This window comes from Echeneis naucrates, unplaced genomic scaffold, assembly GCF_900963305.1.
Source record: "Echeneis naucrates unplaced genomic scaffold, fEcheNa1.1, whole genome shotgun sequence".
In the NCBI taxonomy this organism is placed as follows: Eukaryota; Metazoa; Chordata; class Actinopteri; order Carangiformes; family Echeneidae; genus Echeneis; species Echeneis naucrates.
Genome location: NW_021780168.1, coordinates 195646 through 210085, shown reverse-complemented (window position 1 = coordinate 210085; position 14440 = coordinate 195646). Strand labels below are relative to the sequence as shown.

Genomic DNA, 14440 nt, shown 5'->3' with positions numbered 1-14440 from the left:
CATGTGGAAACCCTTCTCGGACTGATTGGAGCATCCAAACGCTGCACTCCTACATTAAAACAAACCACTTTACCATCAACCTCAGCTGCAGTATACACATTACACTTCCATTACCAGATCCTCTGTATATACATGTACTTCAGAGTGGTGCTGTGGCTTAGCTGGTCAAAGCGCCTGTCTTGTAAACTAGAGATCCTGGGTTCAAATCCCAGCAGTGCCCTGAGTGTAATGTCAAATGATCAATGAATTATCAATAAGCTGCTCTGAATGGTGGCAGACTTTGTGTTTACATCGGAATCACATGTGATTTTGGAAATTCTTTGAAGCAGCTTCAAAGGAAGAGTTTCATTCTGTGAGTACTGTGACATCATCAGGTGATGTATCAAAGGCAGCAGCTCTTCAGACTCACATCACAATAAGTTTTGTGTCTTATTTGGCTCCATTTGGTGGAAGCTGTGAATCGCAGGATTCAGGGGGAATACATCCATACATACATCTTCACTGAAACAATGACACCTGTGAGAAAGCTCAAAGCTGTGTCCAAAGGTTTGGAGGAGTGAATGGCAGAAAGATGTCTTTGAAGCCATTTGGACACACAACCAGTCAGCGGGCAGCATTCAACCTCACAATATTTCATGTGGTTGTGGTTGAAAGACGAGGCAGAATATTGGAACTGTAACTTTGGGTCTTAAAAAAAACTGCTTATCGCCCAACGTGGGGCTCGAACCCACGACCCTGAGATTAAGAGTCTCATGCTCTACCGACTGAGCTAGCCGGGCTGCTAGAAATGCAAAACATCCTCCAAAAAAATCGCCAAAAATCATTTCAAAATAAAAGCCGGTTCAGATTATTTTATTTGTATCTTTAGCTCGGATGTAGCAAAGCCAAACAATGCTGTCAATAAGGATCTTTCCCATTTGGGTTGCTTGAAGTGATGGTGGCCACTAATGCAACACTCCGTTTATAACAGTTTTACATTTAATTAAATACTTCAAGATTGTACTCACTCAGCCACACTACCACAGCTTCACTGCAAAAATGACACACATATGACATTATGGGAAATCTCAAAACTGTTTGGAGGAGAAAATGGAAGAAAGATGTGTTTGACAGCCTTTTGGACACACAACCAGCTGCTTTAACCAGCCTGAGTAGCTCAGTCGGTAGAGCATCAGACTTTTAATCTGAGGGTCCAGGTTTCAAGTCCCTGTTCAGGCGATGCAGCTTCCTCCCTTTAGTGGTTCACATTCACAAAAGTGGGAGGAGTTTAAATGTTGGTTGTATTTTGCATTTGTCAGCTGAATCCACAGTCACTGAAATGATGAAGTAAATCCAGGAAAGGAAATAAATCCAGTTCACGGAAGCGTGCTGGGCCCATAACCCAGAGGTCAATGGATCAAAACCATCCTCTGCTATCCTAACACACTGAATGTCTCATCATCTAGCTGGAAGATGTCAGGAGATTTTAAGCAGTACTGATTAACATGAAAACATGGAGAATGTCATTCATCACTTTCTCCAGTAATGTGTAATAGGAACTGATCAACATGTCTCTGTGGCGCAATCAGTCAGCGCGTTCGGTTGTTAACTGAAAGGATGGTGGTTCAAGCCCACCCATGGACGTACTCTGTTTTAACCCTTTGCGGACAGGATTTTTGTCTGTCATGTGGAAGACTGGGATATCGATTCCCTGAGGGGCTTTGTCGATCTGACAGTAAGCTCCGGGTGTTGGCGTCCAGCAGGGCTGTGCTTTCTGTCCAACTCTGTTAGTGATGCTCATGGACAGGATTTTGGGAAGCCGTGGTGAGGAGGGGTTCCAGGTCAGTATCTGGAGGATTTTGCAGATACTGCAAAATTTCGGCACCATCAGCCTGAGAACGACAGCACTCATTGGTTCGGTTGCCATCCACAGTTCATCACTTCTATTTTAATTCCTTCTTCAAATCTTCATTTTTATCATTCAGTATGTTTTGCTGTGTTTGAGCTCCTTAACGCTTTGATCTACAGAAAGAGGACATGACCTGACTGTGTGTCACATAAATGTATGAATCCAATCTGTTAAAGTGACGCTGAAATGAATCCTTGTAACATTAATTGTTCAGCAGCATGACTTGTCATGATACTGAGGTTGTGTCCTGTTTGGGGGTCACCACAGAGGAGGAGCTAGTGAGGACAGGCAGCATTATCAATGTCCTCATCTCATCCAGAAGGTTTCATCAGACAGATAAGCGATTTAGCTGCTGCAGGAGCTCAGAAGCTGTCTGGTTGGCTAAAGCTACCACACCATGCAGGGGATGTAGCTCAGTGGGCGAGCGTACTGCACAGAAAGGCAACAGATGGGCTCGTCCGGGATTTGAACCCGGGACCTCTCGCACCCGAAGCGAGAATCATACCCCTAGACCAACGAGCCATGTGGACTACAGAGTTCATGACAAAAAAGTGGGAGGAGTCTTTGATCCCTTTGATGTCAGTAGAACCTTTGTGACATCACAGAATCAGCATCTCCTTTGATGGTTACTGATGGAACATTTGTGGCGTTTTTTTTTTATTATTTACACACAGCACATTCATGTGACAGTTAATGTGACAGTTTATTATATGCTAAAGAAAAAGAGTCACGATGGTCAGCCACATATGTTGGGGGAATTTTCAGATCCAAAATACATCCCTGTACATCAGAGTGGTGCTGCTACGGAGTGTTGCATCAGTGGCCACCATCACTTCAAGTAACCCAAATGGGAAAGATCCTTATTGACAGCATTGTTGTGCTTTGCTACATCTGAACTAAAGATACAAATAAAATAATCTAAATTGGCTTTTATTTTGAAATGCTTGTATGGTGCGACTGCTCTTGTTTTTTCTGCACCTCAAAGCGTCAAGGAGTTGAAACGCAGCATAATGATAAAAATCAACAACCCACCATCGATATCTTGTGATGGTGTGAAGAACATGTGAGCAGGAGAGCAGCTGCTTAAGTTTATGATGTGTTCAGGAAACAGTCAAAGCTCCAAACACAACAACAGTCCTGCTTCTGTTTACCAAAAGGCTCCTAAGTCCACTCAGGGATCTGCTGTGTTTAGTTCACTTGTTGCTGTAATCTCCAACAAAGAGCTAGTCCCGTGGAGAATGTGGCCATCGATCCCACTACCTCTTACATGCTAAGCCAGCGCTCTACCATTTGAGCTAAGTGTGATGCACAGTGTGATTATATATATAGTGAAAGTATCTCCAGGAGTAAAATGATTAAATCACTACCTCAATCTCAGTTGACAATCTCTGTATTATATCAGAGGCCCTTTGCCGTACATATACTTATCTTTATTAGCATTTGTATCTGTACACACACACACACAATCACACACACCACGTTTTCCAGCCCTCATGGTTCTTGGGGAATCCATACATGTGGAAACCCTTCTCGGACTGATTGGAGCATCCAAACGCTGCACTCCCACATTAAAACAAACCACTTTACCATCAACCTCAGCTGCAGTATACACATTACACTTCCATTACCAGATCCTCTGTATATACATGTACTTCAGAGTGGTGCTGTGGCTTAGCTGGTCAAAGTGTCTGTCTTGTAAACAGGCGATCCTGGGTTCAAATCCCAGCAGTGCCTTGAGCATAATGTTAAATGTTACAGATATAACAAACACAGCTTTAGTTAATAATGAAAATTTGGTGTTTTAAACCTCAAATCCTTGAACACTGTCTGGTTAACATGTTTCGGTGATATTAGACTTCTATGGACAATTTCACCGCACTGGACCATTTTTGCAGAATCAACATCTAATAACTCCACAACGAGACTGTGTGACGTCACTGGAGATCAAAGGCATTTTCTGCCTTTCATTGATGCCCCACGCGACACAGATGGATACACTCTCACGTTCGCTTCAAATGAATGAGTGCATGCAGTTTCTGTAGTGTAGTGACCATCATGACTCTTAACAAAGTTTGTCTCCTGTTAAAAAAGGGCCATGACCACATTTCAACCTGCTCAACAGCAGGGTACAACTCAGACAGACTAAAGCCAGCTGAACACCGACGAGGACGGGATTCGAACCCATGCGTGCAGAGCACAATGGATTAGCAGTCCATCGCCTTAACCACTCGGCCACCTCGTCACAAACCCAAAGGTACATGTGATGACAAAAAAACAGCCACTGGGAAGAAGCTGCAGCACCTGAACAGGGACTTGAACCCTGGATCCTCAGATTAAAAGTCTGATGCTCTTCAATAAGATCTGACTTCATTTTCCAAGCTGCCCCCTCGTGGTCATTTGATCCACTGCAGGTGGAAATCTCAGTACTTTTTAACCACCACAGCCGCTTTGACAGAAAGTGGATGTGGTGGTTAAAAATTACACAAAACTCCAGAGGACATTGCAACCTGAACATAGTGAGGTCGATGGATTGAAACCATCCTCTGCTGTTTATACACTGGATGTCCCATCATGAGACATGAGTTCTTCAGCAGCACTGATTAACAGGAAAACACAGAGAATGTTGTCTATCATATCTATAATATTGAGAGTTGAGCAGCAGAGTGCTGCAGTGGCACTTCTGTTGTTGGCTACAACACATCCTGCAGTGCTTCACTCTCAGTGCAGTTCCTGCTCATCACTTCCTTTATTACAGCTTTGTTCAGCAGAAGGAAATTTGGTGATTAACTGCTTTTCACGCTCGGAAAACTTTAGTCAGACTAATGACAGCCCGTCAGAAAGTTGTGTCCAAATGTTTGGGTGTCAGGACAAAGCAAAGCCGTTTAATTGATTTGGTTTGTTTGTTTTAAACATATTCTTATTTGAGAGAATCAGCACTCATCACAGTAATTTACAGTGACAAGCCTCCCTCTGTTGTTTCTTTCTCCCTTATTTCCTATATTTCAACCCCCCCACCCCCATGTGAAAACATGCAGTGTTTGGCAGGGAGCACACACAGCCCATCACTGCAGATCAGCAGGTCTGACTGAAAACATGCTGTAAAGTATGAACCACAGCACTGCTGGGGTTTGAATGTGTAGGGTGCGAGAGGTCAACACTTGTGCTCCTCACAGTTGTGTGTCACTTGTGTGTCTGAAGAGCTGCTGCCTTTGATACATCGCCTGATGATGTCACAGTACTCACAGAATGAAACTCCTCCTTTGAAGCTGCTTTGAAGAATTTCCAAAATCACATGTGATTCAGATGTAAACACAAAGACTGCCCCACTGTCACCATTCAGAGCAGCTGAGAAGCTGATTGATACAAATACATGCTAATCCAGCAGCCTACCCATTAAGATAACTTAGTATGTGCTAACTAATTCAGATGTTCTTCACCCCCACACCCTAAAAACTGATAAAACTTGTCATTGCCTTCTGAAATCACCAACACTATCCCAACAAATAGCACTTACTGCTCTCAGAACACAAGTCTGTGCTTCAGTTCGGGAAATGTTGACGAAAAATTCACTCACTCAGCTTATCTGAAGAAATCTATCAAAACTGGTTTTAATACCATCCAGGACAACCGCAAAGAGAAGCGCTTGAACAAAAGGAAGTCGTCTGTGTTTCATAATTGAAATGATCAGTATTGACCGTCATGACACAGACACCTGAAACACCTCCTGTGTGGAGAGTGGAGTGTGTCTTTGGATGAAAGATACACTGTTTGGTTCTGAGCTGATCATTAATAATCAATCAATGAATGTCATGCCATGTTGCAAACATAAATGCCTTAATTTTTGTCTCCTGTGAAATTTCCTTCTGCTAAACACAAAATTACAGTTTCTCTTGTTCACAGACTGCAGGTAAAAGCTGTAGTACAGGAAGTGTCCTGGGTTGAAATCCCAGTCGAGCCCATAATGTCTTGTAGCCAACAGAAGTGCCTCACTCTCATGATTCTTACCAAAGTTTGTCTCCTATGAAAAGGCACTCACCAATTTCCTTCTGCTAAACACAGGACCGTGCAACAACATTAACATTTTCTCTTGTCTACTGCAGCCAGGGCCTCAAAGCCTCGGTCTTCTGATCCAAAGTCAAACACTTTGTCCTTTGGGCCATGTGGGGTCTGAGTGTGGCCCATTTTAATGTCCTGTTGTCAGTTTAGTGTCTGTTCTTGTCATATTTCATTGCTTCAACATTCATCAGGATGAAGGCAGCATCAAGCAGCAGAGGTCAGTGTTGGCCATGACCTGAGATCAGATCCACCTTCTGTGGAGAGATCTGAAAAACCTCACTGATTTCTGTAAAATGGACACAGTTTAGTCTGCTCACCTACACACAACTGCCCAACCACGAAGGGACTCGAGCCCTCAGTCTTCTGATCCGAAGTCAGATGCCTTGTCCATTAGGCCACGTGGTCACTGGGCCATGTTAATGTCCCATTGTCAGTCAGTCAGCTCTGCCTGGATACAACAGTGGTCAGGGCTGTATGATGTATGTTTATAATGAAACTCTGACAGCTCTCCTCCATCTCCCTCTTTTACTTTCTCTGGGTTCCAGGCCTCGTAGGCAGCGTTTCAGTCTCATAATCTGACCAACGATCCATGTTGGTCCATGACCTTAACGTGTGTTAAAATCAGAGAGAATTTATACTCGTTCAACTCAAATCCAGGAACATCCCAAACATGACTATTAGTCCTGTCTGAGAGTTTCCTCCACTGACAGCAAACATACTGTATATCCATACTGATCACTGTGATCAGGTTTGAATCATCTCTGTGAGAATCCCACATGAAGCTTTCAGTCCTGCTGGATAGGAAGTAAGCTACAGGAAAGTAGATCCCTCCAACTGGTTCAAACCTGAACCTTCTACTGCTGCATGTGCTCCTGTGACGTGTGTTAGTAGAAGCGGGGCACAATCAGCCAGTATGCGGTTCTTTTATGACAGTAACCTGCAGAGTGATGCTGAGGTTGTGAGTTCAAGCCTCAGCTGGTTGAGCTATTTGAAGAAAGGTGGTATTTTCTTACAGCGCAAAAATTCTTTCTTTTTTTGTGGATGATGTCACAGTACTCACAGAATGAAAGTCTTCCTTTGAAGCTGCTTTGAAGAATTTCCAACATCACATGTGATTCAGATGTAAACACAAAGGCTGCCTCACTGTCACCATTCAGAGCAGCTGTGAAGATTATTGGTCATTCATTGATTGATTATTAATGATCAGCTCAGAACCAAACAGTGTATCTGAAGCACAGGAAAGAGTTCTGCTCTCCAACACTCTGATCCCTCAATTACCATCGAGTGCACACTGTTAATGAAGCTCAGGTAGACACAGGTAGATGAATAGTCCTACATTAAAACCGTGGATGGATTTCCCCAACAAGCCTTTTGATAGCAGCTTTAGAAGGTGCTGTGATCAGGTGACAGTCTCCTCTGGAATTGAGGGTTCAAATACCACTCCTGACAGTCTGTGCTGTTACCCAGCTTCTTTGTCTGAGGGCCTTCTGGGAAAGATCTTTGTTGTGCTTTAAGTCCCATCTGTCCTCATTCAACTGTTTCCTCAACTAACTGTTAGTAGAAACTAACATCTGACTGACAGTTATATTTGGTTGTGTGAAAGTCCAACCTCTGTTCGGGACAGAAGATAAGAAGATAAATGTGAAACTTTTCCAGATATCAGGGCTCTTTCTGGCAGAGATCCTGGGGGATCTCTGTCACTTAAAGCCCAGCGGTGCCTTACTTTACCGGTGACCTTAATAAATGTTTCAACTGTGAACTGAAGATTTCTCCAACTCATTGTTGGGCTTCCAAGAAAGTGCTTATTACCCAACATGGGGCCTGCTAGTGGTAGGTCCATTGTTGTAAAGGAATTTCCCATACCGGGAGTCGAACGCGGGCCACCTGGGTGAAAACCAGGAATCCTGACCGCTAGACCATATGGGAGATGCAACCATGCTAGCATGCTGTATTTAACACATTGTAGTGTAGTGTAGGTGGATGATAACATCATATGAGGGCGTTTTGACAATGACCTGTATTTTAAATGAAATAAAGCCATTTTCTCTGACTGGGAATTGAACCCGGGCCGAAGTGGTCCAAGCATTCTAATGTTCATGCAGCCATTTTTGTGGACGATCCAATGAACCCTGTAGATCTCAGGCTGATGGTGCCAAAAGGACCACATCATCTGAAAAATCCTGCGATCTTCCACGAGAAAACGGCATCTTTGACAGCCTTTTGGAAACACAACCAGTCAGCGTGACACATCCACCCTCACAATATTTCATGGTGTGGTTGAAAGAGGAGGGAGAATATTGGAAATGTAGGTTAAAAAAAAAACCTGAGTTTGAACCTCACTCAGGTACCACCTGCGATGCCGAAACCCGGGATTGGACCAGGGACCTTTAGATCTTCAGTCTAACGCTCTCCCAACTGAGCTATTTCGGCTGGATGGCTCCATTTCTGCTGGATGTTCAGCGACAGTTCTGCTTGTTTTTGCCCATTAACACTGCTCTTTAACCTTCCTGTCATTTTCACCCCCCGCCCCCCCTTCCAAACCTTGGTTGGAATTTCAATTAAAACGATCACAAGTTTTAAATTGATGTCTTCTTAGACGTTAGATGACTTCAATTACAGAATCTATTGATTCACTCCAATCAGAGACACTGATGAATTCTTTGTGTTTCTCTGTTCTGGTCCTGGTTGGAATTTGGACAAAAAAGACGAGGAATGCCAATCCCTCTTTTCTTTGAATCAGCTTTTACCTGCAGAATCTGGACAAGAGGAACAGTGTTTAAGTGGTTGGTGCTGGTTGGTACAAATATACTAATATAATATATATATATTAGTAAATGGCAGAGAGAGAGATGACCTGCATAAAGAGACTGGAGCCTGAATACAGTTCCTTGGTCACAATATCACATACATCTTCACTGAAATAATGACCCCTGTGTCACCTGTGAGAAAGCTCAAAGCTGTGTCCAAAGGTTTGGAGGAGTGAATGGCAGAAAGATGTCTTTGAAGCCATTTGGACACACAACCAGTCAGCGTGCAGCATTCAACCTCACAATATTTCATGTGGTTGTGGTGTGGTTGAAAGACGAGGCAGAATATTGGAAATGTAGGACAAAACAAGGTCCACCTCTGATGCTGAAACCCGGGATCAAACCAGGGACCTTTAGATCTTCAGTCTAACATCGGTTTTAGATTTAATTAAACAATTCAATGTTGCACTCATTCATGCACTATGCAATGTTGAAAAGGCACATAAAATGGGAATTTGACTGTTTCATAATAAAGGAGTTAGGACTTAAAACACTGAAGCCTGTGTGCTCCCTGTGGCTCCCTCAGATCCAGGACCTTTAAGTCATTGCCACTAATGGCTCGTTGGTCTAGGGGTATGATTCTCGCTTCGGGTGTGAGAGGTCCCGGGTTTAAATCCCGGACGAGCCCTTAGTGTTATATTGCCAATATCTTCCCAAAGTTTGTCTCCTGTGAAAAGCGGTCACCACATTTCCATCTGCTCAACACAGCAACAACCACTTTGTCTTGTCCAGAAACTGCAAGCAAAAGCTGTAATACAGGAAGTGATGAGCAGGAACGCCACTGAGAGCGAAGCACTGCTGAGGTTTGAATGCAGGATGTCCTGTTTACAAGACAAGACTTATTGATACTAATACATACTAAGCCAGCAGCCTGCCCTTTGAGCTAATTCCGCTGTGCTAACATGGGAGAGCGTTAGACTGAAGATGTAAAGGCCCCTGGTTTTTGGCATCAGAGGAAAGAAAAGCAGCTTCTGTCAGAAGTGGGATTTGAACCCACACCTCCTGGGGAGACTGCGACCTGAACGCAGTGCAATGACTGCCTGATTAGATCGCATAGAAGCTGTACAGTGGACAAACAGGAATTTTAGTGTTTCACTGGTAAGATTCAGGTTCCACCGAGACTTGAACTCGGGCATGAGGGACCTCCACCACTTTGGGATCATCTTCCTCCATGTCATCCTAACTCAGATCACACCAGTCAGAGACACTATTGATTCCTTTCTGCATGAGTGTTTCTCTTTGGGGTTGTCCTGTTTGGAATTTTGACAAAATATTTTATTTGTTTCTTGAGATCAGCTAAATTCACAAATTTGCCATCAAAATTTCCTGAATTGAAGCACAGACTTGTGATGTGAGATGTGGTTGGAATTGAAACTTTCTGCTGAGTCTGTCTTGAGTCTGTTACCTCAGACCACTGAGCCATCCTGACACGTGTGTCCAGCTGCCAGTCTCTGGTGAGGAAACAGAAAAGTTAATGCTAGCTTTGATAGGACAGTGTCAGCTCAGAGTGCAAAGCTTGGCAGTGGTGGGATTCGAACCCACGCCTCTAAAGAGACTGGCGTGGGCGATAATGCCACATGTTTCTGACCCCTGAAAGTTGCATCGAAATGTTTGCAGCAGAGAATGGCAGAAAGATGTCCTTGAAACGTCCTGGACACACAAACAATCAGCGTGTAGCATCCAACCTCACAAACTCTCAAGTCCAGCTTCTTTGTATCTTGGTGTATAGTGATGGGATGGCTCTATATTCCCACAGTGAGTTTGTGAGGTTGGATATGACCTTTCACATGCCTGAACACATGCCACAGTTCTGCAGATCAGCTATGGTGGTACTGTGAGGAACATTGTTTAATCAAATAAACACTTGGAAGATTCCTCAGGTTCTGTAAATCAAAGCAAAGATGTGGCATTGTGCATCAATTTGGAGAGCAGCAGCGGTCAGACAACAAAAGTGGTGTGGAGACGCTGACAACTTCCCCACCCTGCAGGCTACTGATTAACTGATTAGCCTTGTTTATCTTTAGATCAGTACCCAGCACACAGAAAGACTCTGTGGCGCAATGGTAGCGTGTCTGACTCCAGATCAGAAAGTTGCATGTTCAAATCACGTCAGGGTCAGATCATCTGTTCTCATTATTGCTTCCAAGATCTGCAAGTGGAACTAAAGGTGTGCCGCTATGCCTGGCTGCCCCACAGGGGCCTCCTGTCAGATACAGTGAGAGTTCACTTCTGTCACTCTGGTTAATGAGACATTCGAGAAAAATGCCTGTGGTTTCCCCATCGTGGAATCAAACCACTGTCTTCTGCGTGACAGGCAGAGATACTGTCCACTATACTAACGAGCTTTAACTGCTTACACTTTATAATACCAATGAATTAAACAAAGATCGTCCCTGGGTGGGCTCGAACCACCAACCTTTCAGAAAACAGCCGAACATGCTGACCGATTGCAACCCCTAGCTGGGACAGGGCCGTTTGTTCGAGTCAAGCTGAAATAATCAATTTAATTTCATCTGAATTATGCACCCGTCAGAAGCCTGAATAGCTCAGTTGGTAGAGCATCAGACTTTTAATCTGAGGGTCCAGGGTTCAAGTCCCTGTTCAGGTGATGCAGCTTCTTCCCTTTAGTGGTTCACATTATAGACTCCACAGCAGTGATAGGTGACACTGATCTTTGAAGTAATGAAACCATGAGTCTTTAATGTTCAAGGCCCATTTGCGCAGGAAAGATCTTGAGTCTGTTACCTCAGACCACTGAGCCATCCTGACACGTGTGTCCAGCTGCCAGTCTCTGGTGAGGAAACAGAAAAGTTAATGCTAGCTTTGGTAGGACAGTGTCAGCTCTCTCTCTCCCTCTCTCAACCCAACCGGTCGAGGCAGATGGCCGCCCCCCCCTGAGCCTGGTTCTGCCTCTTAAAGGAAGTTTTTCCTTGTCACTGGCACCAAGTGCTTGCTCATTGGGGGATCTGTTGAGTGTCTAAATAATTTTAGAGTTTTGTCTCGACCTGCTCTTTATGTAAAGATGATTGATGTAACTTTGTTATGATTTGGTGCTATACAAATAAATTTGATTTGATTGGTGGAGCGGCAGTGGAGCATTGTTACGGCTGTAATGACACTATTTTCAAATATAACCAACCATAGATCGCGAACAGCTAGCTTAGCAGAGGATTGGTTTTATTCATCAACCTCTAGGTTATGGGCCCATAACCACGCTACACCACTCTGCTGCAAACCACCCCAGATGGGACTTGAACCCAATAGTGACTTGTGGGTTTAAGTCCCATCTGGGGTGGTTGCACGCTGCAACAACATGTCTCTTTGGGTTAATCGGTCAGCGTGTTCACTGAAAGGATGGTGGTTCAAGCCCACCCAGGGAAGTGCTTTGTCTTATCCACTGGGACTTTAGTCGACACATGGAAGATTTGATTTGGAGAAGGTGTGTGTCTGGGTTCCCAGGGATGTTCTGTGGGAATATAGAACCATCCCATCATTATACACCAAGAGACAAAGAAGCTGGACTTGAGAGTTTGAGAGGTTGGATGCTGCATGCTGATTGTTTGCGTGTCCAGGACATGGCAGGACATGTGGTAGTGTGGCCGAGCGGTCCAAGGCGCTGGATTTTTGTGATTTTTGAGTCTCTTCAGAGGCGTGGGTTCGAATCCCGCCACTGCCAAGCTTTGCACTCTGCAGTATAATCTTGAAGTGTTTAAATCTAAAGCTCTCATGAATACAGTGTTCCACCAGTGGCTACCATCACTTTGAGTTACTGAAGTGGGGACCGACATCTGAGCTAAAAATACAAATAAAATATTCTGAATCTGCTTTTATTAGCAGAGTATTAGCGGTGCGACTGCTCTTGTTCTTTCTGTAGCTAAAAGCGTTAGGGAGTTGAAACCCAGCAAAACATATCAAATGATAAAAATAAAGATTTGAAGAAGGAATGAAAATCAAAGTGATGAACTGTGGATGGCAGCCTGCTGTTGATCTGACTGAACAGCGATGCAGAAACCTTTACCTTGTTGTTTCTCCGACTAGACATTGCGATAAACCCAATGAAGACATAGTGGAACAGGCAATCAATGCAAGAGTGTTGTGGACTTGGCCAAGTTTTCCCTCAGATGGCACATGAGCACAGTCTCGACGCTCGGGTGACTTACTTTCCAAAACTAATAACCATTTTCCAACTTAACCAACTTAACCAACTTAACCAACCATGGATCAGCTAGCTGTTGCTAATAGGCTGTTAGCACACCATGGCTTGGGAGGGGGGGGGGCAGTGCCTTATCCATTAGGCCACTGGGGCAGATGTGACAATATGTGAAAAGACATGGCAAAATATGTGTTGAAAACATGGTGGAGCAGGTGAAAACACGTAGTGGACTTAGTTGTGTCTATCCTCAGCTGGGACTTGAACATAATCTCAACACTCAAGTGAGTTGATTTTGGAAACTGGTCTGACCAGACTGGAGCTGGTTAACTGACATGTCAACTTTTCAATAGATCAAAGGAGGCAGACTGGGTACTCGGCACTAAAACAACAGTTGAAATCTGCTTTACTTCCACTGCTAAGGAAAACTGCTGGGAGTTAAAACAAGCAAGGTTAATACTGAAGTTTGTTTTCAAGACTGAAGATCTTCCCTCTTCAGCTAGTGCAGCTTCAGTATGGCATTGTTACTATTGTAATGATGTCATCTTCAAATCCAACAAACTTTGGATAGTGAACAGCTAGCTGTTACTAAAAAGCCATTAGCAGAGGATGGTTTCCATCCATCGACCTCTGGGTTATGGGCCCAGCACGCTTCCGCTGCGCCACTCTGCTGTACACCACCCCAGATGGGACTCGAACCCACAATCCCTGGCCATTAGGCCACTGGGACACATATGGGCACATTTTTTTGCCCAAGAAATGGCAAAAAATGCGATGAAATCATGGTGGAATGGGTGCGGTGTGCAGCATCCAAACTCGAATCCCATCACTGCCAATTACCCCAGCAGTGCTTCACTCTCAGTGGAGTTTCTGCTCATCACTAAAGCAAACTGATGAAAACCATCACTTCCTGTATTACAACTTTTACCTGCTGTATCTGGTCAAGAGAAACAGTCATTTAGTGGTCGGTGCTGTTTTCAGCAGATAATTTAATGGCATTCAAAATGTTACACACCACATTTATCATCCAGTGAGACTTTCTCTGAGGGCGACAACTTTTAGTCTCCATCTGATGTTCTTTCCTCAGTTCTCAGTCTTTTCAAAGAAACTTCATTCCTCATAACTTCTTCGAAGAGAATGTCTTCTAACATTTCTCCAAATAGTAAATGACGGCCTCATCCAGCACGGTGATGAGTCTGCCTACAGACAGGAGGTGACCACTGTTGTATCACTGTTCATGTAGAGCAGCTGTGTTTTATATTGCAAGCAGCACTGAGTTTCTAACATTCAGGAATTGAAATCCCAGTCTTCCACAAGACAGGCAGAGATCTTATCCACAAAAAGGGGTTTAAACAAAGAACATCCCTGGGTGGGCTTGAACCACCCAGATAACAGCCGGACACGCTGACCGATTGCACCACAGAGACATGTTGACATCACAGATCGTCTGACATGGCAAAAGCAGTGCAAAAGTTCTTTGCAAAAGATTTTTTTCACTGCAATTGCAGAGCATTTGCAGTGAAAAAAAATATATCACTG

General features: G+C 44.0%; 12 non-coding genes across 12 annotated transcripts; 7 read left to right on the top strand and 5 right to left on the bottom strand.

The window, feature by feature from the left end:
- Nucleotides 1-146: 146 nt before the first annotated feature.
- Nucleotides 147-220, top strand: trnat-ugu (transfer RNA threonine (anticodon UGU)). The gene has a single exon. It is a non-coding gene; the product is annotated as a tRNA-Thr (tRNA).
- Nucleotides 221-706: 486 nt separating this feature from the next.
- Nucleotides 707-779, bottom strand: trnak-cuu (transfer RNA lysine (anticodon CUU)). Its single transcript has one exon. It is a non-coding gene; the product is annotated as a tRNA-Lys (tRNA).
- Nucleotides 780-1145: 366 nt separating this feature from the next.
- Nucleotides 1146-1218, top strand: trnak-uuu (transfer RNA lysine (anticodon UUU)). The gene has a single exon. It is a non-coding gene; the product is annotated as a tRNA-Lys (tRNA).
- A 1120-nt stretch (nucleotides 1219-2338) lies between these two features.
- On the bottom strand, nucleotides 2339-2410 carry trnap-cgg (transfer RNA proline (anticodon CGG)). The gene has a single exon. It is a non-coding gene; the product is annotated as a tRNA-Pro (tRNA).
- Nucleotides 2411-3548: 1138 nt separating this feature from the next.
- Nucleotides 3549-3622, top strand: trnat-ugu (transfer RNA threonine (anticodon UGU)). The gene has a single exon. It is a non-coding gene; the product is annotated as a tRNA-Thr (tRNA).
- Nucleotides 3623-4048: 426 nt separating this feature from the next.
- On the bottom strand, nucleotides 4049-4130 carry trnas-gcu (transfer RNA serine (anticodon GCU)). Its single transcript has one exon. It is a non-coding gene; the product is annotated as a tRNA-Ser (tRNA).
- Nucleotides 4131-7798: 3668 nt separating this feature from the next.
- On the bottom strand, nucleotides 7799-7870 carry trnae-uuc (transfer RNA glutamic acid (anticodon UUC)). The gene has a single exon. It is a non-coding gene; the product is annotated as a tRNA-Glu (tRNA).
- A 431-nt stretch (nucleotides 7871-8301) lies between these two features.
- trnaf-gaa (transfer RNA phenylalanine (anticodon GAA)) lies at nucleotides 8302-8374 on the bottom strand. The gene has a single exon. It is a non-coding gene; the product is annotated as a tRNA-Phe (tRNA).
- Nucleotides 8375-9307: 933 nt separating this feature from the next.
- On the top strand, nucleotides 9308-9379 carry trnap-cgg (transfer RNA proline (anticodon CGG)). Its single transcript has one exon. It is a non-coding gene; the product is annotated as a tRNA-Pro (tRNA).
- A 1418-nt stretch (nucleotides 9380-10797) lies between these two features.
- On the top strand, nucleotides 10798-10869 carry trnaw-cca (transfer RNA tryptophan (anticodon CCA)). The gene has a single exon. It is a non-coding gene; the product is annotated as a tRNA-Trp (tRNA).
- Nucleotides 10870-11286: 417 nt separating this feature from the next.
- trnak-uuu (transfer RNA lysine (anticodon UUU)) lies at nucleotides 11287-11359 on the top strand. The gene has a single exon. It is a non-coding gene; the product is annotated as a tRNA-Lys (tRNA).
- Nucleotides 11360-12340: 981 nt separating this feature from the next.
- On the top strand, nucleotides 12341-12427 carry trnak-uuu (transfer RNA lysine (anticodon UUU)). The gene is given in 2 exon segments: nucleotides 12341-12378; nucleotides 12393-12427. It is a non-coding gene; the product is annotated as a tRNA-Lys (tRNA).
- Nucleotides 12428-14440: the final 2013 nt, after the last annotated feature.